General features: G+C 43.7%; 1 pseudogene; it reads left to right on the top strand.

The window, feature by feature from the left end:
* LOC143388994 (paired box protein Pax-2-like) overlaps positions 1-5,112 on the top strand; it is a 77,711-nt pseudogene extending 72,599 nt beyond the window's left edge.
* Positions 5,113-21,845: the final 16,733 nt, after the last annotated feature.

Below are 21,845 nucleotides of genomic sequence, written 5' to 3'. Positions count from 1 at the left end.
AAGAAACAAACCAGGATATGTAATAACAGGGATGACACATTTATATAATGTAATGATGTGGTAAACCATGGAAAGAAATGGTTCCTTGATGAGTAGAATAGTAGGAATTTTGAGGCTTGAGCAGGAAGAAGAGGGAAACTGTGAATGAGGAAGAAGAAAAGGGGATGGCAAAAGCACAGAGGTTTCATAGCACACAATGAAAACAGTCCAACTAAAACGGTAGTTTTAGAGTCAGAGCTGAGAGAGTTGGGTGGAGAGAGTTCCTGGGAGGCTCTGACAGTCTGCAGAGGTTCCATTCCAATTGTAGCCTACGGGAATCAACGATGGCTTTTACAGGGGAAGTGGTGTGATGAAAGCAACATTTCATGAGGGCTGGCCAAGAAGCCACATGTGGGGTGGCTAGGAGGGATAAGAATATAGAGACAAGGGATACAAGCAAAGGAAAACCACTGGGCAAGTGCAAACCAAAATCAAGTGCTTAGCTGAGTTTTAAAAGTGGTAGAGGAAATGGAAATGGGCAAATGTAACAAACTTGGCTAAGGAAAATCAACCACACCTGGTATCTGACTTCATGTAGAGAGGGCAAGAAGAAGGCTATGTCAATGACCCCAGAGTTGCTGGTCTTCAAAAGGATTTGAATAAGTTCAAGGCCAGCCTGGGAAAATTGCAAGTCAATTCTCAAAATAAAAAGGGCTGGGGATGTAGAGCACCCTTGGGTTTAATTCCTAGTATTACAAAAAATAAAAGGGTTGCTAGAACTGATTGGGGATAATATGAATCAGCCTTGATTCCTGTTAGATTTGAGGTAACAGTGGGACAGCTACTGAAAATGTTCAGTAGGAAGCTGGAAATTAAAAATCCTGAGCTGTAACTCTGTTCTTAGAGAAGAATGAATCACTCAGTTGTGTCAAGGTAGGGGCAGGAAAACACACACCTCAGCAACACAGGAGGTGAGGTCATCTTCAAGGGGACAGTAGCAAAGAAAGATGCTTTGACTCTGCTTTAATATTTCTTCCCCCTGTGATGCCTCACACATGCCAGGCAGATGTTCTACACTGAACTACATTCCCAGCCCCAGAAATATGCTTTAGAATAGCCATGGGAAGGATGACAACTAAGGCCCAACTGAGGGAAAGAAAGTGAACTGGGAGAAGTACATGCCTTGCCTTCCAAGGTCTGGACAGAGGCATGAGGCACTGGATGGTGAGGATAAGGAGAATCTGCAGGGGACAAATGAACCCCAGGAGAGCATAGAGCAGTCTGGCATGTGGGAGTATGGGGGAGGGAAGAAGCAAATATTGTCATTAATGATTGGAACACATTAAGTTGCCATGAGTGCAGCGTTACCTTCATAGCAATGGAGGAGGAAAACCAGTCCATGCAGCCGTGTTCCAGGGGAACCGTCTATGGACCAGAGATGTTTCCCTAACATTGACTCACTTTACCTCCACACCAGGACACTGGCAAGGAAAGTCCTGCTTCCCATTCTCCAGGCCCTAGCTAATAGAGGACTCTAGGGAAGAAGTCCAAGAAGCCCAGCAGTTGGTAGGGAAGCAGATTTTGCTCATTGGAACTTGATCTGATCCACTTGCACTATTGACTCAAAGCTCTTGATCCAAATTGGGATAATTTTCTCTCATTTAACTGCCATAAACAATAACAGCAAAATAGCTCACTTGCTGGTCCTGGGCCCTCCATACCTGTCAGATCCAGCACCTGCAGCCCCATTTGTAGAAGACAAGGAAGGTCCATCAGCCCCTGTAAGGTTGGTGATGGGATGTCCTCAAAACCTGAAGGAAAGATGGTGTGTTAGGGAAGGGAGATAGAAGACATTTGGCTACTGGAGAGACCACAACTTAATATCTTGCAGAGAAGGAGGAGTAAAACCAGGTCATCTCCTCCCATCTCCATCTGGGTTTGGAACACAGAGACACAGGCAAAGGCAGACACACAAATGCATAGAGAAAGACACAAAGAGCTACATAGAGGTGTACACCTGGCCGCTTGTACATACACACACCCATTCAAAGGCACTCCGGTACCTGCACATTCAGGTGCATGTTTGCACAGAGGTCCTTCCTCTCCAGGAATTCTTCTTCCTGGAGTGCCTGGGTGCAAGCAGAGGCAGGCCCCTTTCTTCCAGGCCTCACCCCTTCCCCTTTGTGTTTTTCCAGGTCGTGACATGGCGAGCACCACTCTGTCTGGTTATCCCCCTCACGTGCCCCCCACTGGCCAGGGAGCTACCCCACCTCCACCCTGGCAGGAATGGTGCCTGGTAGGTGACAATACTGCAGCTGCCTAATCTAGGTGAGGGTAATTAAATTGTGAGTGAGCTGCTGAGTGGTCTATAGTCTGAGACTGGGGGTGAGGTAAGACCCAAGATCCCCTCCCTGCAAATCACTGTTATTCTGTTCCCCTCTCTCCCTAGAGGGTGCAGTTGGCACCTCATCCTCCCTCATGAGTAACCCAGGGAGGAAGCTTGCAAAAATTCCCCCTTTGTGCACCCCACTTTATGTCATGGCCCCTCCTCAGCACCCACCCATCTGAGCCTGTGCCCCAGGAGCACTCAGTCTCAGCTTTTCCCTCAGTGCCCCAGCCAGCTGATACTGCTTGGAAGAGCCTGTCCTGGTTTCCATGGAAACTTGGAGCCAAGAACCATTTCCAGGGGCATGTCAGTCATTCAGACAAAGCCACCCTGGTCTACACCAAACCACAGGGTAAGACCAGTGAGGAGAACCAACCCAAACCAGAGGAAGGAGGGATATAGTCCCTAAGAGGGACAGAGGACAGGAACAAATGACTTTGGCTTTGGAGAGGCAAGCTAGATACCACCACATCTCTTCAAGAACCCAGGTCCTTATTGTTCCAGGGCTGATCTACCCCTTGCCGGAGAGGCATCAGGTTCAGCTTTGTGGATCAGGGAGGCAAAGGCTGTATTTAGGGCTAGGGCCAAGACTACAGCTGGAGGTCATGCTGTTCAGACCCCTCACCCCAGATTGGGAGCAGGGCTTGAAGCCAAAGAGAGTAGAAGTTCCTATCTGCAGAAACACCAAAAAAAAAAAAAACTCTTAAAGAGAGAAATCCTTACCCAGGCCTGTAATCCACTGCCTCTAGCAACTCTCTTGTGTGCCCTGTCCCTGAAGTTCAACTCTTGCTGGTAGGGGGAGAGGGAGAGGATAGAAGAGGGTGATTGACCTCAGCATTTCAGGGGTAGCCCTGGGTAAGCAGAGTTTAGGGTGGGGGTAAGGCAAAGGGAGATTGTTGCTGCAGAGTGTTACAGAATAGACAGGAGTAGGAGTGTGGGTGAAGGTATTCCTGCCCAGATTTTGGAAAGTAGAAGTATTGCTGGGGAAAAGAAAATTTGGGGGGCAAGGTGCTAGCAAAGAGCAGGTGGAGGCTGGAGGAGGTCTTAGAGAGGTGGGGTGAAGAAAGAGTGGGGAGATGGAGGTGGGGAGTCTGCAGGGAGGTGGGGATGAGGGGAGCCCAGCAGCAGAGAGCTCATGGTGGCAAGGGGGGAGTCGTTAAACAGAATCTAGAGCTGATGAGGAAATTACACTTGTTTCATTAGTGATGGGGAAGGAGATAGCTCAGTTCCTCTTGGTCACAGTTGAGCTCAGAAGCTCATTATCCTGCTGCACGCATGCTTTCCCTCCTCGTCAATAAACAGGCTTTCCAGTGGCTGCATCCCCCACCCCCACCCCAGCTCCCTCTCAGAGAGGGGCCCCTTCTCCTCTACTTAACCGGTTAGGGATCACTGTAAACAGTCTGGGGTCATCACACAGGAGAAAGGGCGAGGTGGAAACCCAGAGGCCTGGCCTTTCTTCTCCAGAGGGAGGGAGGAAGCTTCCGATGGCTCCCAGCCCACCTACGCTCACTGCTCTTGGACCAGTGGGCAGCCCACCTGCTCCTACAGTGTCCTTCCCCTGCCGCTTGGCCCATGTATAGAACCTCTATAGGCAAAGGAAGCAAGCGCACGCGCGAACACACGCACACTCACACACACCACCTTGCACTGGCATATGCTGAGATGCCTTTCTTAGGACTTGCTGGGACAAAATGTCCCAGTGGCCTTTCTTCACCACTCTCCTGTACTCTTCTAACCTCTGGGACTATGGCTCCTAGAACCGGAGTGTCCACTTGAAAAGCGCTTGACCCCCAAGTTAGTCGCATGAGCTCTCCCGAGGCCAGAACAAGCCTTTCCTGGATGTCCCGAAGCGCCTGGGCTGGAGAGCATGGGTACTTCCCGCCTCCTCTAGCCCCACGTGGACCCAGTGGATTGTCCCGCCTCCGACCGGCCTGCACCAGCCATTGCCTTGCCTGCCACACCTGCGGCCCAGAACTGGGGGGAAGGGCAAAAACACCTGCAGGGCTCGTCGGGGGTCCACCCCAGCATGCTCGAGTCTGACCCCCACTCCCCCGACCTCCCGCAGGGAGCGAGTTCTCCGGCAACCCGTACAGCCACCCCCAATACACCGCCTACAACGAGGCTTGGAGATTCAGCAACCCTGCCTTACTAAGTGAGTACCTCACCTAGCTGGCCGGCGGCTCTGAGCGTCCGCCTGCCCGCCCGCCAGCTCCGCAGGGTCGCTTCGGGACTCTGGTCCCACTCCCGGCAACCCAACCTCCGGGTGCTGGGTTGCCAAGGGGACAGGCTCGTTAGTGCAACACTAACTCCCTGGGATCCCTCAAGGACGCCAGCGCCTCCTGCATCTTCCCTTCTTCCCCCTCCCTCCCGGGTCACTAGAAGGCTATGCGCCAACGTCACTCTCCCTGGAGGGTCCTCAGCCTGGCGTCACCTCTCCCGACCGGTGAACGCAGCTTCCCTCAAGGCCGTGCAGCCCAGCCACGGTCTCCCAGCCCTGATCCCGCTGGACCCCAGCTCGGGGAAATCTTTGCTTTGCTTTTCTTTCCTTTTTTGTTCTCCTGTTTGTCCTCTCACCCAGCCCATTCTTCTCCTGTGTTAACTTCCAGGTTCCCCTTATTATTATAGTGCCGCCCCCCGGGGCTCCGCCCCTGCCGCTGCTGCCCCTGCCTATGACCGCCACTAGTTACCGCGGGGACCACATCAAGCTTCAGGCCGACAGCTTCGGCCTCCACATCGTCCCGGTCTGACCACCCACCCTGGAGGGAGGGAGGACCGACGCGACGCGATGCCTCTCGGCTACCATTCCAACCCCACCCCAAGATCCCCGCAGCCCTTCACGTCACCCCGTCGAAGACCGGACAGGACGAGTGGAGCCCGAGTGGAGCCGCCGGCGGGACCCTCAGGCCCGGGTCCGCTGCCCCCAACCCCGCCCGCCGCCCCTCCCCGCCTGCCTGGACTGTGCGGCACCTTGAGGAGGGTCGGGCCCAGCTCGCTTGGGTTTCGCCCAGTGGTCTCAGAGCCGGCCTGCTATCCCGCAGGTTCTGGCCCGGCCCGCCGCCGCACACGCCGGACAAATTTCTGTGACACACAATCAGCGCGGACTGCAGCGCGGCCCAGCCCCGGAGCAGCCTGTCTTAGACGCTTGGTCGCCGGGAGGCTTGGCTGGAGGGGCTGGGCAAAAGAAATAATGAACAAAACGGATTTTCTGCAAAAGAAGGGAAAACCGCCGGCCCAACCCTGGGAGAAAATTCCTTACCCCCTGAGCCAGCCGGACTGCCCCCTGCTTTCTGGGTGTGCTTAGCCCTAGAAGGTGGAAAAGGGGGCGTGAGGGGGCTCTAGGAATGGCGATTGGGGGTGTCAAGTCTTCCAAGACTGGGATCTAAGGCATGCAGCCCCAGCGGCCTGCGCCAACCAAGCCCCACTCTAGGATGCGCTTCCTCTACCTGGACTGCCTGCTTCCCCAGGGCCCAGGCATCTCCTGCTACGTGACTCGACTCGGCCTCGCCTTGCCCCTACCTCAGCGTCACTTCCATCTCACATCCTCCCAATTTTCCCTCCTGAGGTTCCTTTGCCCATCCCTCAACGTCCTGAGGTCCCTGGTCCCCAACTTGCCGCCCCGTGGGACGCTCTCCCCGACCCGCCGCGGGACCAGTTTCCATCGGCAGTGGGCACTGGTCTTCCCGAGCAGTCTCTTAGTGCCCCCCGACCCCGACACAGACTCCCAATCTGCCGGCGGCAGGAGCCGGTTCTGAGCTGAAGTCCGAGCTGCCGTGGAGTGGAAGTGGGGGCTGCCTACTCCCCACCCCGCCCCTAGCCTCCTTTCCCACAAGAACTGAACAGAACCGCAAAAGTCTACAATTATTTAATATGATCTTTGCAAAAAGGAACAAAACAAAAATACCAACAGGCTGCTGCTTTGTAGAAAGATGGTGTGTGTCGCGTGAAGGCGAACCCCGGTGTATATAACCCCTCCCCCTCCGTCCCGCCCCGTAGAGTTCCTGTCGCCCGCCCTGCCTGTAGATACGCCCCGCTGTCTGTGCTGTGAGAGTCGCCGCTCCCTGGGGGGAGGGGGGACACAGCTACACGCCCACTAAAGCACAGCACGTCCAGGAAGGGGGGCATTTTTATGTTACAAAAAAAAAAATTACGAAAGAAAAGAAATCTCTATGCAAAATGACGAACATGGTCCCGTGGACTCCTCTCGCCTGTTTTGTTGGCTATTTCTCTGTAATTCCGTGTTTTCGCTTTCAACCCCAGTGCATCTCTCCCCTCTCTTCACCACCTTCCTCTTTCTGCTTTTCTCCCCTCCTCTCTGTCTCTGTCTGTCCTTGCCTCGCTTGTCTCCCTCTCTGCCCCTCCCTGGGCTCTCTCCCCAGCCCCGGCCGTCCTGCCCTCGCAGGCTAGATCAGAGGTGGCAGCCCCAGTCCCCCCGCTGGCCCCTTGCGGCTGGGCCGGGCCGGACTGGGCCGCCCCCCGCCCCGCCCTGTAGTGCTCTCTCAGTAGCGGCGATGCGCCCTGCATGTCTCCTCACCCGTGGATCGTGACAACTCGAAATAACAGAAACAAAAGTCAATAAAAGTGAAAATAAATAAATAAATAAAAATCCTTGAACAAATCCGAAAAGGCTTGGAGTCCTCGCCCAGATCTCTCTCCCCTTCGAGCCTTTCTATTTGAAAGGGAAAGCGAGAAAAGAAAATAATTTAAGGGAATTGCCGGCGCCCAGCCTGGCTCCTGTGGCCCGAGAAGGACGGTGAGGGCGCCCAGGTCCCAACTCCGAGGTCCAGCCCATCCCAGTCCTTGTAAGGCTGGCCGGGCAGAAGCTCCCGGGACTAAGGACCAGGCTTAATCTTTGAAAGGTCCCCCGAAGGTTCTGGTCTCCTTGGCCACTTTCAATGCGTCGGTTCGTTTTGATTATTTTTTTCTTTTTTTTGTCCCTTTACTTTCTTTTTCTTTCTTTCTTTTCTCTCTTTTTTTTTGTGCACATGAGAAATAAATAATAATAATAATAATAATAATAATAATAATAAAATTTTGTATGTCATTCCCCATGGCTCCAGGTTTCTCTCTCCCTGTCTCTGGGACCAGCCTCCCCTCGCCTAGGTTGATCCCCAATAATCCTCTCAATGATCCCCGCAACTCCTCTCTGTGACTCCAACCAAACTATTGGCTCCTCTAGGCGACAGCTGAGAGCAGGCTGGCCAAGACAAGCCTGCCTCTCAGCATCTGCACTCCTCCACCCACCCAGGCCCTCAGGTCAAGGAGTGTTTCTGAAACTTCAGAGATAACTTGGAAGTTGTGCATCTGTACCAGGCCAACTCTGTGCTCCTGCCACTGTCCCTGCATCCGGAACTAGGGTGCAGGATCTCCGAACGCTACATCTGAGGCCCTCAAAACGTGGGCGGGGGTAGTCTTGGGTGCTGTGTGTCTCCTCCCTCCGCTCGTCAGCCGGCCAATTGCTGCCGCGCAGCCGCAATTCTATCCCGGTAGTCTGCGTGGAGACCGCGGAGACCCGGTTCTCCTGCCTCTCTCTGCATTCACTTCTACACCAGGAGAGCGCCAGCCGGGTGGAGAACCCCGGAGCCTGCTAACGGACCTTGCGCGACCCCAGTGTCTTGCCGAGTCTCAGGCCCTGGCGAACAACCTCTGGGAGTGGTGGTCCTGTATTGAGGTCTGGGTGTGTCCCTGAGAGCATGTACAGACGCCTGTGTCGGGTAGGAGGGTGGTGGTGGGTGATGAGTGGATGTCTTACTGCATGTGAATAGATTTTTGTTTGTCCCTGTGGACCTATGAGTCCCTGGGGTGGATCTGAGGTTGTCGTAGGAGGAGACTGTCTTTTTAGACACCTTGTTCTTGTGCCAGATGACAGTGAAGGATCTGTATGTCTGTCCTTGTGTCTATTCCTGTTTGGGAAAAGGATGTCACGATTGTCCAAGATTGTCCTGTTGCAACAAAGATTTCTTAAAGGCCCTTCAGCAACCTCTCAGATCTATCCTACCCCATTCTTGCCAACACAGAGGCCCCAGCTTTCATCTGCTCTCCACACTGGGAGACTTTCCTTCTTCACCCCAAGAAATCTCCCCAGCAGTTTCCCTCTCAGTCTCCTTCCACTTGAAACATTCTTGAAACTCTGAGCTGCCAGGTTAAAGGGCTGTAAGCAGGGCCTCTGCTGGACAGGTTCAGGAGTGACCTTCCTTCTTGCCTGGGGCAGTGACTCCCAGATGCCTCCTTCCCACCAAGATGCAGAAGCCTTGTTTTTCCCAAACTTACCCATGTCACCTCAGGAATATGCAGAACAAATCAGCAGAAACTCAACCTCTTCCTTCTCCCTCCTCATTTGTGACTCCTCTTTATTCTCCCTCTCAGCAAATGGCAGCCCCACCTTCCACCCTCTTTACCAAAGAGGGGTCTTATATCTGCAATAAAATTCTGTTCATGTCGTTCCAATATATATTTACTCATTCACACATTCCATAAATGTACTAGACAAACACATTAGGAATTTTGTAAAACATAAAAATAGAAATAGAGGTTCTAGGGGCTGGAGTGGTGGCTCAGTGGTAGAGTGCTCACCTAGCATGCATGAGGCACTGGGTTCTATCCTTGGCACCACATAAAACTAATGTAACCACCTAAAACTAAAGATACATAAATAAATAAATATTTTTGAAAAAGAAATAGAGGTTCTAATATATTTTTCTCACACCCAGTTGGATTTTCTTGCATCCCTGAAAGGCATGCACTCCACTTTGGAGAACCTCCTCAGAATTCAGCTCACAAAAACCCAGCATGACTCCCATTGCTTGGTATGCATCAAGAGAATTCCCAGAAGTTCCAGGGCACTGGGTTAGGCCAGAGTAGCCCATTGAACACCACCTTCATAATATGTAGCAGGCATCTGGTCTCCAGCACCTGACTTTACCTCCAGGTCTCCCCAGACAGGTAGCTCTGCCCTGCCCAATCCAGCAAACTGGGACCCAAAGGTACTTTTGTGGGTCCCCTGGGAACCTCTTCTTCTGTGTCACTTCTGGTCTCCCTCCTTCCTGGGAGAAAACTAAAACATAAACAGAACCAGACACAAGTATAACATCATCTTTGGCACATGGGTATTCCAGAAATGGACTTTGTATGGTATTGGCCGAAAGATAATGGGTTTTCTCAGGTCAGATTTGGGACAATTTTTGACTTTTTATTTGTAATTTATATTTTAGTTAATATTTTTAAATTTTTTTAGTTGTAGATGGACATAATACCTTTATTTTATTTATTTTATTTTTATGTGGTGCTGAGGATCAAACCCAGTGTCTCACACATTCAGGACTAGTATGCTACCACTGAGCCACAACTCCAGCCCACTTTGGTGAATTTTTTGATGGTAAATGTGACTCATTTTTACAAAAAAAAAAAAGTAATTTAAAAGAAAAGGACCCACGATGAAATGGAACATTTTTTTTTCTTTTTTTCTCTCTTTTTTCAATAGGGCATTTTGGTTCTACATAATCATGGAGTTCATTTTGGCATACTGGAAAATGCACATAACATCATTTGCTCTTTTTCAATTCCCAGTACTATCATCTTTCCCTTACTCCCCCTGATCGCTCCCCTTGGCTCTACTGCTCTTCTTTCTATTAATTTATTTATTAAATGGTGCATTATAGTCATACATAGAAGTGGAGTTCATTGTGATATAGTCATACATGCACATACTTCAGTGATTTTTATTCTACATTTCCTCTCCTTTCCCATTCCTCCCCTTTCCCACCTGATTTCCTTTCTCTCCTCCACTATTCTCCCTTCTATTTCCCTGAGATTCCCCTTTTTAAATTCTTTATTTCCCTCTTAGCTTCTACCTAGGAAAGCGAACAGTCAACCATGACCTTTTGAGTCTGGCTTATTTGCCTCAGCATAATGTTCTACAGTTCCATCCACTTAACAGAAAATGAATTCCATCTTTATTTATAGGCTAAAACTCTACCATGTCTATATACCACATTTTCTTTATCCATTCACCTGCTTAGGAACACCTAGTCTGGATCCATCATTTGGCTGTTACGAATTACAGTCTTAAACATTCGTATGTACGCATGTATCACTGTAGTATGTGGATGTTAGTTCTTTTGAATAAATACTGAGGAATAGGATAGCTGTCTCATATGGTACTTTCATTTGGGTCTTTTGAGGAATATCCATACTGCTTCCCAGAGTGGTTGCACTAATTTGCAGTCCCATCACCAATGCATGAATTACCTTTCTCCATACAGCCTCACCAGCAATTATGGTTATCTGTATTCTTTTTTTTAAATATACCTTCATTGTATTTATTTATTTTTATGTGGTGTTGAGGATTGAACCCAGGGTCTCGCCTGTGCTAGGTGAGCACTCTGTCACTGAGCCATAACCCCAGCCCCACTATTTGTGTTCTTGATTGTGCCATCCTAATGGGAGTGAGATGAAATATCAGTGAAGTTTTCATTTGATATGTTTTTTGTATTCAATTTGCCAAAATTTTATTGAGAATTTTTGCATCTGTGTTCATTAGAGATATTGATCAGAAGTTTTCTTTCTTTGATGTGTCTTTGCCTGGTTTTAAAATCAGGGTGATATTGGCCTCGTAGAATGAGTTTGGAAGTGCTGCCTCTTTTTCTATTTCCTGAAACAAATGGAAGAGTATTGGTATTAGTTCTTCCTTAAAGGTCTTGTAGTACTTGGCTGTGTGTCCATCAAGTCCTGGGGTTTTCTTGGTTGGTAGACTTTTGATGGCGTTTTCTATTTTATACTTGAAATTGATCTGTTTAAATTGAGTATGTCATCCTGATTCAATTTGGGCAAATTATATGACTCTAGAAATTTTTCAATGCCTTCAATATCTTCTATTTTATTGGAGGACAAGTTTTCAAAGTAATTTCTAATTATCTTCTGTATTTATCTAGTGTCTGTCGTGATATTTCCTTTTTCATCACGTATGTTAGTGATTTGAGTTTTCTCTCTCCTTCTCTTCCTTAGCATGACTAAGGGTCTGTCAATTTTATTTATTTTTTCAAAAGAACCAACTTTTTGTTCTGTCAATTTTTTCAATTGTTTCTTTTGTTTCAATTTCATTAATTTAAGCTCTAATTTTAATTATTTCCTGTCTTCTACTGCTTTTGCTGTTGATTTGTTCTTTTTCTAGGGCTTTGAGTTGTAATGTTAAGTCATTTATTTGTTTACTTTTTCTTTTTTTAAGGAATTAACTCCATTAAATGAACTTTCCTGTTAGAACTGCCTTCATAATGTCCAAAAGATATTGATATGTTGTATCTGTGTTCTCATTCACCTCTAAAAAATTTTTAATCTCCTCCTTGATGTCTTCTGCAACTCATTGTTCATTCAGTAGCATATTATTTAGCTTTTATTTCTTATTTTATCATTGGTTTCTAATTTCATTCCATTATGATCTGATAGAATGCAGGGTAGTATCTCTACATTTTTATATTTGCTAAGAGTTGCTTTTGGCATAATATATGGTCTATTTTAGAGAAGGATCCATGTGCTGCTGAGAGGAAAGTGTATTCTCTAGTCAAAGGATGAAACATTCTATATATGTTAGTTAAGTTTAAGTTGTTAATTGTATTATTGAGTTCTGTAGTTTCTTTGTTCAGTTTCTTTTGTTTGGAAGATCTATCTAGTAGTGAAAGAGGTGTGTTGAAGTCACAAACAATTATTGTGTTGTGGTGTATTTGACTCTTTAACTTGAGAAGAGTTTATAGGATGAACATAGATGCTCCATTGTGTGGGGCATATATATTTATAATTGTTAAGACTTGTTGGTATATGGTTCCCTTGAGATATATATAGTGTCCTTCTTTATCCTTTTTAATTGATTTTAGCTTGAAGTCTACTTTATTTGATATGAAGATGGAAACCCCTGCTTGCTTCTACAGTCCATGTGAATGGTATGATTTTTCCTAACCCTTCACCTTCAGTCTGTGGATGTCTTTTCCTATGAGATGAGTCTCTTGGAGGAAGCATGTTGTTGGTTTTTCTTCTGTTTGTTTGTTTATCTAATCTGCTAGTCTATGTCTTTTGATTGGTGAGCCTAGGCTATCAACATTCAGGGTTATTATTGAAACATGATTTGTGTTCCCAGCAATTTTTGTTTATTTTTGGTATTTAAAGTGACTTGGTTTCTCTTCTGATTAGATTTTCCTTTAGTGTAATACCTCCCTCTGCTGATTTTCATCATTGTTTTTCATTTCCTTTTTTTGAAATATTTTGCTGAGGATGTTCTGTAGTGCCGGCTTTCTAGTTATAAATTCTTTTAACTTTTGTTTATCATAGAAGGTATTTATTTCATTATCACATCTAAAGCTTAGTTTTGCTGAATATAAGATTCTTGGTTGGCATCCATTTTCTTCAGAGCTTGGTATATGTTGTTCCAGGATCTTTTGGCTTTGAGAGTCTGGTTTGAAAAATCTGCTGAGATACGAATTGGTCTCCCCCTATATGTGATTTGATTCCTCTCTCTTGAGGCTTTTAAGATTCTATCCTTATTCTGTAGCTAGGCATTTATTTTCATTATAACATGCCTTGGTGTGATCTGTTGTAATTTTGTATATTTGGTGTCCTGTAAGCCTCTTGTATTTTGTTTTCCAATTTGTTCTTCATGCTTGGGAAGTTTTCTGATATTATCTCATTGAGGAGATTGTGCATTCCTTTGGTTTGAAACTCGGTGTCTTCCTCTATCCCAATAACTCTTAGATTTGTCCTTTTGATGCTGTCCCATAATTCTTGAATGTTCATGGTTTCTTACTATCTTCACTGTGTGATCAACTTTATTTTCCAGATTGTATACTTTGACTCCGTTATTTGACGTTCTTTCTTCCAAGTTTTCTAGTCTTTTGGTGACGCTTTCTATTGAGTTTTTTATTTGGTTTATTGTATCCTTCATTTCAAGGATTTCTGTGTGAAAGTTTTTTGTTTGTTTTTTGAGAGTATCTCTCTCTTGAAGTAATCTTTTGCTACCTTTATTTGCTCTCTTATCTCTTTGCCTGTATTTGCTCATTTAGGTCATTCTTTAATTCACAGATCATCTTATTTATGAACCTTCTTAACTCCTTCTCTGACATTTCATCAACTTCACAGTCCATGGGTTCTATTATTATAGTGTCCTGGTTTGTTTGGGGCACTTTCCTCCCTTGTGTTTTCATGTTGTCTATGTGTCTTCCTTTCTTGAAGCATGGATCTGAGATATTATAGTTTTTTCCCTGTGTTCTTGTAGTACCTGTGCAGATTGTCTGTACCTCACCTTGATGTTGGGCTTCCGGACCCTGCTGGTGTCCCTCAATGTATGCTACTGCATCTAAATGTGGTGATAGCAATAGCTGAGGTAACTCGAAGTAATATTTAAGGTTCCCCAAGATGGAAGCAATGTCTTACAGAGATGGGGCTGAAAGGGTGGGCCTCACACTCTTTGGGATGCCTGCTCTCAGATGCATCTGCTTCTAGGCCCTGTCTGGGGTCAAAAAGTTAGGGTCTACTGCATGGGGAAGGCTATGGCAATGACTGCCATGTTCCAAGATGGAAGTGGGTTAGGCTTAGATTCCCAGGTGAGGGGGAGGGGTGAACTTGAACCTACCCTGGACCTGGGTCCTGTACAAGTTGGTGTGGGCAGATCTGGGCTGGGCCTGGGCTCCTGCAATAGTCTGCTGGTGGTGAGAGGCAGTCCTGTGCCCGAGGCTGGGCTCCAGTGGGTGTCTGCCCCATCAGTAAAGGGGTAGACCCAGGCCTACTGTGAGCCTGGGTTCCGCACAGGCTGCTGTGGGTGGATCTGCAACATTAGTTCTTCTTTAAAGGTCTGATAAAACTTGGCTGATCATCCATCTGGTCCTGGGCTTTTCTTTGTTGGAAGGCTTTTAATTGTCACTTCAATCTCATTGCTTGATATTGGTCTGTTTAAGATTTCCATATCCTATTGGTTCAATTTGGGCAAGTCATGTGTGTCTATAAATCTGTCAATATTCCCTAGATTTTCCAACTTACTGGAATGTAAGTTTTCAAAATGAGTTCCTAAAGACCTTCTGGATTCCAGCAATGTTTATGGTGTTATCTCCTGTTTTATCTCTAATTATGTTGATTTGGGACTTCTCTTTTTCTTTGGATTTGGTTGGCTAAGATTTGTTTATCTTTTCAAAGAACCAATTCTGTTGCATTGATCCTTTATATTTTTTTTATTCTCAATTTTATTAAATTTGCCTCTAATCTTAATTCTTTTCGGACTTCTTTAATTATTTCCTGGTTCTGATTTTAATTATTTCCTTTTGGAATTGGTTTGTTCTTGCTTTCCTAGGACCTTAAGATGTAACAACTGTAATCTCAGAAACCCCGGAAGCTGAGGCAGGATGATCACATGTTTAATACCAGCCTCAGCATCTTAGTGAGTCCCTAAGCAACTTAGTGAGACTCTGTCCCCAAAATAAAAAATAGAACAGATCTGGGATGTAGCTTAGTTGTAAAGGAGCCCTGCATTCAAATACTGCCCCCCCACCCCCGCAAAGTGTATCATTCAAGCTCCATGTGTTAAAACATTTTCTGTTATAATTTCATTTCTTTATGGCTTGATAAAATGCAAGAAATTATTTCAATAATTTGTATTTCCTAAAACTTGTTTTGTGTCCTAAAATATGGTCTATTTTGGAGAAGGTTCCATGTATAGCTGAGAAGATAGTAAATTCATTTGTCAATGGATGAAATATTCTATACATGTCTGTTAGGTTCATTTGACTGACAGTATTTTTCAGATCTGAAAACTCTTTACTTAGTTTATATCTGAATGATCTATGACCTATCTATTAGTGAGAGGGGGTGTGTTGAACTCACTCAATATTATTTTATCAGAGTCTATCTGGGAGTTTATGTCAAGTAATGTTGGTTTTATGTAATTAGGTGCAACAATATTTGGGGTACAAACATTTGTAATCATTACATCTTCTTGTTGATAGAACCCTTTATCACTATGACTTTCCTTGTCTCTTCTGATCGATTTTGGCTTGTGGACTCCTTTGTCAGATCTGAGAATAGCTACTCTGGCTTGTTTTCAGTCTTTGTTTTATGGTATATCTTTTCCAACCTTTCATCTCCAGTCTGTGAATGTGTTTTCCTGTTATGTGAGTCTCTTGTGAACACCATATTTTTGGGTCCTGTTTTTTAATCCATTCTGCCAGTCTCTTTTAAATGGAGTGTTTAGACTATTTACATTCAGTAGAAAGAGATGATTATTATTTCCTGACATTTTGATTTATTTCTAATGTTTTATTCAGACTTGGCTCTCCTTTTCTAAGCTACTCTTCTAGTGAGATTCATTCATTTGCTGGCTCTGAAGTTTGACTTACATTACCTCTACATAAAATATTTCTTTAAATATTTACTGTAGTGCTGGTTTAGTAGTCATGAATTATTTTAGCTTATGCTTATATGGGAAGGTTTCTATTTTATCTTCAATTCTGAAGGATAGCTTTGTTGGATGAAGCAATCTTTGTTAGCAAACATTATCTTTCATAGCTTGGTATATATTATTCTAAGACTTTCTGGCTTTTAAAAAATCTGGTCTGAGATATCAATGGTGATTCATATTGGCTTACTTGTAAATGTGACCAGTTGTTTTCCTCTTGAACATCTAAAAATACTACTACCCTTATTCGATATATTAGACATTTAATTATAAGGTGTAGATGTCATAGAGATTACCTTTTTTGATCTTGTCTATTTGGAGTTCTGAATGTCTCCTGTATTTGAATATACATCTCAATCCCAAGATCTGGAAATTTTTCTGATTTAATTTCAATGAAAAGGATATACATGTTCTTGGTTTTTAATCTTACTGTTTTCTTCAATGCCAATGATCCTTATATTTTGTCTCTTCATGTAGTCCTGGATTTCTTGAATATTTTGGTCATGGTCTCTTATCATTTTTATTGTTAAGTTTTCAAGATTGTATGTCTTGTCTTCAAGATGTGAAAATTTGTCTTCTGCATGTTCTTTTTTTAATTGATTTTTAAAAATAAAGTGAAATGCATGACAGTGAAATGCATTGCAATTCTTATTACACATATATGCTACAATTTTTCATATACCTATTTGATCTACTAGTGATACTTTCCACTGAATTTTTAATTTGACTTATTGATTTATTTAGTTCCAGGATATCTGTTTAGTTCTCTTTCAGGATATCTATGTCTTTATTGAAATTATCTTTTACCTCCTGTATTATCTCTCTTAGTTCATTATATCTTTTAGTTTGTTGTTCATTTTAACCATCAACTTTTTAAATCCTTTCCTAGCATTTCATCTACTTTGATATCTGAGGATTCAATTGTTGCTGGGTTATAGACTTTTGGAGGCATTTTATTTCCTTGATTTCTCAAGTTTTCTGTATATCTAAGTTAAGATTTGCCAAATCTTCTGGGATAGATCATTCTCCCACTGTTAATTAGAGGACTCTCTAGTAGGATGCTTTTACTTTATTATGTGTTACTAGTCAGGCAAATAAGTCTGTCAAAGGGTCCAATGTGTTCTCAGTATTTAATCAATCACCCCATTTTAAGGAGAGCTAATAATCATCTATAAATACAACTACAGAGTTTTTTTCTTCTTCTTGGAAATGCCTAGGGCACTTCAGAAGCCTAGATTCAGGGCCAAAGATCCAATCCCAGAGCCTGCAGAAAAGTGATGTGGCAACTGCAGGGTCTGGGTTTTCTGAGTGGAAGATGGCAGAATTAAAATGGCACTTTATGAGTGAATCTAATTTGAGTAGTAAAATTTAACCCCACTCTATAGCCTTTGGAAGTCATTATAGGAAGAAAGGCACCTCTTCCATAAACCTGGACAAATTCACAACTCCCTGCTTCTTATTCTTAATTATTCTGTCAGTGAAGTCCAAGAACATGCAAAAGCATAAAAGCCAAGGGTCTTTTTAGATCACCTGACCCAATGGGCAGATTATAGGAGGAGGGTACACAGGAGGAAGTATTTTGAGAAACACTATTTGCCAAAGAGAGAAATGTCTGCTAGCAAGTACTAGCTTGTGGCTCCAACCAGCCTGAAAGTGTCCCTTCACTTGATAGTCATTGAAGCTGATGGAATGATGTCTTCTTAGAGGAAATAATTCACCTCTACTACAGAGAATGTGCAGAGGAAGGTGCATGCAATGAAACTCTCCCAGACACAGATCCCTAGAAGAATATATGCTGATATAAAACAAAAGCTTTCCCAGAACCAAGGCAAAAGGATGAAGTAGATTGAGAAACTGAACACTTAAATTTCTTCCTGATTTTGGCACTTAGACAATGTGTGATCCAGGGAGCCGCTGTCAGGTTTAATTAGCAATATGGCTGTGTATGTTGGAAATATGATCACCTTGCTCTTATTAAAATTTTACAAGGTTAGATTTTAACTCTTGTTAAAGTTCTTAATACCTTGCAAAAGCATATGGTTCATCCCTAGAGATGAGACAAACATATGAGGAGAGTGCCTTTATTCTTTAAAATGTCAATCCTAGCTTTCCCTGCTTTCAACATAAACAGGCCATGTTTCAAAAAAAGAATCTCAAATCTTCAAGTGTCCACAAGTCAGTGAAATGAAATTTGCACATTATATGTCTTAATTCATCCATTCAAGAAATAGGCATTGCCTGTCCATGCTCCGTGTATCCATTCTCTGTATATAGAAGATAGAAGATTAATTCTATAACAAAGACTCAGAAATAGATTAGGCATAAACCAACCACTTGAGTAATAAGGGCCCCATCAAATAGGGGAGCTGAAACATAGTTTTGGGGCACTGAGTGATTATTGCAAATGTGATGAGATCAAGAACACAAGTTTCATAGGAGTCCAGGTAGAAAACAATGTATGGGACTGGAAAGGATTACCTAATGAACTTCTTTGTGTGCTCTGTGAATCTCACAAAGACATAGCCAAAATGTCTGCTTCCTATGAAGGGTAGATTTGAGGAGCTCAAAGTGTGATTTTTGCCAACTGGACCATATACATTTGGGGGCTAGCACTTAGACAACAAAGATTAAGTTGGGGGTTGTCACTAGTGTGGATCTTTCTTCATCCTTACCCCATGCACAGCTCAAACTCTAAACGAACAAATACTCAAGTACATTTGTTAAAGAAGCATCAAGTTGTTAGCCTGAAACAGACACTCCCAGGTCTTGTTAAGGTATCAACAGTCTCTTTTGTCACATTCCTGAAGTCCCAAGAACCCTAAGAGAACCACAGCCCATTCTCCCAGTCATTGAATCCTCCCCATGTTCTCTGCCCTTCTCTTAGACCACCTGGGACAGGACCAATGTCACATGACAACATGTGGAAAACAAGAACGCTAAAGAGACTTTGGGTTCTTTTTCTACTTTGTTCTCCTAATTTGTTTTCAATTAAAGAATTACATGCAACTTTTTATTAATTTATTATTTTAATCAGGTAGATATGATAGCAGAATGCATTTCAATTCATTGTACACAATTGCAGCACAACTTTTCATTTCTCTGGTTGTGTACCATGTAGCAATATAGTGTCACACCATATGTGCAGTCATTCATGTACCTGGGGTAATGATGTCCATCTCATTCTACCTGATCCCGTGCACCCTCCCCATCCCTTTCTCCCCTTTGCTCAACCAAAGGTCTTCCATTTTACCCATGCCCTCCACCCCCATTATGGATCACCATCCATTTATCAGAGAGAACATTCAGCCTTTGGTTTTTTGGGATTGGCTTAGTTTGCTTAGCATGATATTCTCCAACTTCATTTATTTACCTGCAAATGCCATAATTTTAGTCTCTTTTAATGCTGACTTATATTCCATTGTGTATATATACCACAGTTTCTTTATCCATTCATCTATTAAAGGGCATCTAGGTTGCTTCCACAGTTTAGCGATGTCGAATTGAGCTGCTATGAACATTGATGTAGCTATGTGCTGTGACCAGTGCAGCCAAACTAGCAGGTTCCAGTGAGAGGCGGTGGGAGATTGGAAAAATAAAGACTAACATAATCAAATCTGTTTAGCTGGGATGGGGTGGAGTGTTGCTCTCTGATGAAGCAGTGGATCTAAAGAATTATGCCAGCAATATTTATCACATATGTCTCATTAATTAGATTAAAGACTATGCAAGCATTATTCTCTGTCTTTGTGAAAGTTACAGGGTTAGCAACATTATGCAGCTTATTCCCCAGTTACATTCTACAGTTGCAATGTACAATGTTAGGAGCATTGTGTAGTTCTCAAGAAAGCCCATTGTTTAAAATTACTATTATGGGGGCAGGTTCAGGAACAGCAGAGCCAGTGAAACATTGTGGTTGTCTTAGCAAGAGAATTCCTTCATTCCCAGGAGCTGTGTGCCTGAGAACAAGGTCAAGGCTGATAAGACTCTAGCACAGAGCCTCCTCATGAAGGGCATTACCATAGCAACCAGGCATCCTGCATCTTTGCACAGAAATTTTCCCAGACACCAAGCATGCCACAGCCATGAAAACATTATGGACCCCAATCTTAGACACTGATCTCCCAATCACTGTCACTGCTCTCCACAGCTACATTACTATAGTATGCTGACATGCAACTGTTTTAATATAAAGCCCCAAAGAGGATAGAAATATTATTTTTAGACAGTGAATTGTATGTCTTTCTTACAGAAAAAGAAAATGCTCCAAAAATGCTCCATCAGTGATATTGATACCAATCATTCCTTCCCTCCTCTTTCTCTCTCTCCAAACAAACAAATATACATACTACAGAATCTAACACAAAAAAGTACATAAAATTGAAACTTGCAAGCATCTGAGGTAAAGTTCAGTCCTGAGAAACAATCAGTGTATCCCCTGGTGCAAGTTAACGCCTATTGCCTCCAACAAGATCCACAACTCAATGAGGCTGAGGATTTAAACACCAAGAACACAGGAACAAGGGTCATTAAACAGCCTAAGCTGATTAGGCAAAATGCACATCACTAAACCCGTGATATTTAAAACACTAAAACAATAGCTCTGCCATGTGTATACAACCCAGAATCAGAAGGAAGTACAATTATCTTCATTAAACTAGAGTACACAAAAACCTGTAACAAAGAAACCAAAAGAATCCTCCAAATCACACTTACTATTTAAGCTTCTTCTGCACCTTGTTCAGGTCCTCTGTGCCCTTGGAAAGTCAATTCACCTCTCTGGAACTCATTTTCCTCTATGAAATTAAGAGGTTAGATTAGATAATATTTACAATGCCAAACAGCTGCAAAATACAACACAAGAGACTTAATCGCCCTGGCCTCTACACCTGCTCTGTCATGAATGGCTAGGAAAGTCATTTAACCTTCCCTGAGCCCCAGAATTCCTCATCTATTAAAGGAGACAAAATCACCTTCTCTGCTTTTTTTATGGGCTAAACACCATCATATTGAAAGTGGCTAGAGAACTATCAGATTGAAAGTGGTCAGATAAATATATGAACAAGAATTATTGTGATTGGGATATTAGAATTAAATAGAAAAGATCATATCTGCCCCCCCCCCTTAATTTCCAATGGGAAATCACAAGGTGACGAATGGTTGATGAAGTTACTGGAAAGCCAAAGTAGGGTAGTGAGAATCAGGAGACAACTTCCAATAGATGCTCCAATAGCAACTTTACAATAGCAACTTTCCAATAGACTTCCAACTTCCAATAGACTTTCTGTGTGACCTCAGGCAAGGCACTCCGTCTGATGACCTCAGCCTCCTCATCTCACTGATACGGAGCTGGGCAAATTAAGATAGAGAAGCTTCACTGAAAGCTTACAATTGACCATGCTCTGCTTTCCCAGGCCTTCACTCAGTCACATCTCTAGGAGTCACAGCTCGAGGAGGCAGGAAAGATGACCACTCCTGCTTCACAGGTGACGTATCTGGCGTTGCACAGGTATCTATCTTGATAAGTCACCTGATGCTCAGTGACAAGCAGTAGGTCTGATTCTGTGCCCATGTGCTCCACCTCTAATCAGCAATTCTCAAATATGTTGGCCTGAGGACTCCTAAAAATCATTGAGGACACTAAAGATCCTTGGCTTAGAGTTACACCTCCTGATACTTATTATATTAGAAATAAAAATTTTAAAAATCAAATACTGAATTCATTTAAAAACAATAATAAACCATTATCTGGATTATTACTCAGCCATGAAGAAGAATGAAATTATGGCATTTGCCAATAAATGGATGGAACTAGAGAATATTGTGCTAAGTGAAATAAGCCAATCCCCAAAAACCAGATGCCAAATGTTCTCTCTGATATGTGGATGTTAGCCCACAATGAGGGAGGGTAAGGAGGGGAAGAATAAAAGTCCATTGTATTAGACAAAAGGTTAATGAAGGGAAGGGAGAGGGTAATTAATCAGACATAAATCTCCTACATTCATATATGAATACACAACCAGTGTAACTCCACACCCTGTACAACTACAAGAATGCAAA

This window comes from Callospermophilus lateralis, unplaced genomic scaffold, assembly GCF_048772815.1.
Source record: "Callospermophilus lateralis isolate mCalLat2 unplaced genomic scaffold, mCalLat2.hap1 Scaffold_43, whole genome shotgun sequence".
NCBI classification, from domain to species: Eukaryota; Metazoa; Chordata; class Mammalia; order Rodentia; family Sciuridae; genus Callospermophilus; species Callospermophilus lateralis.
Note: the sequence above shows the minus strand (reverse complement) of the source record. Positions and strands in the feature narration are given on the sequence as shown.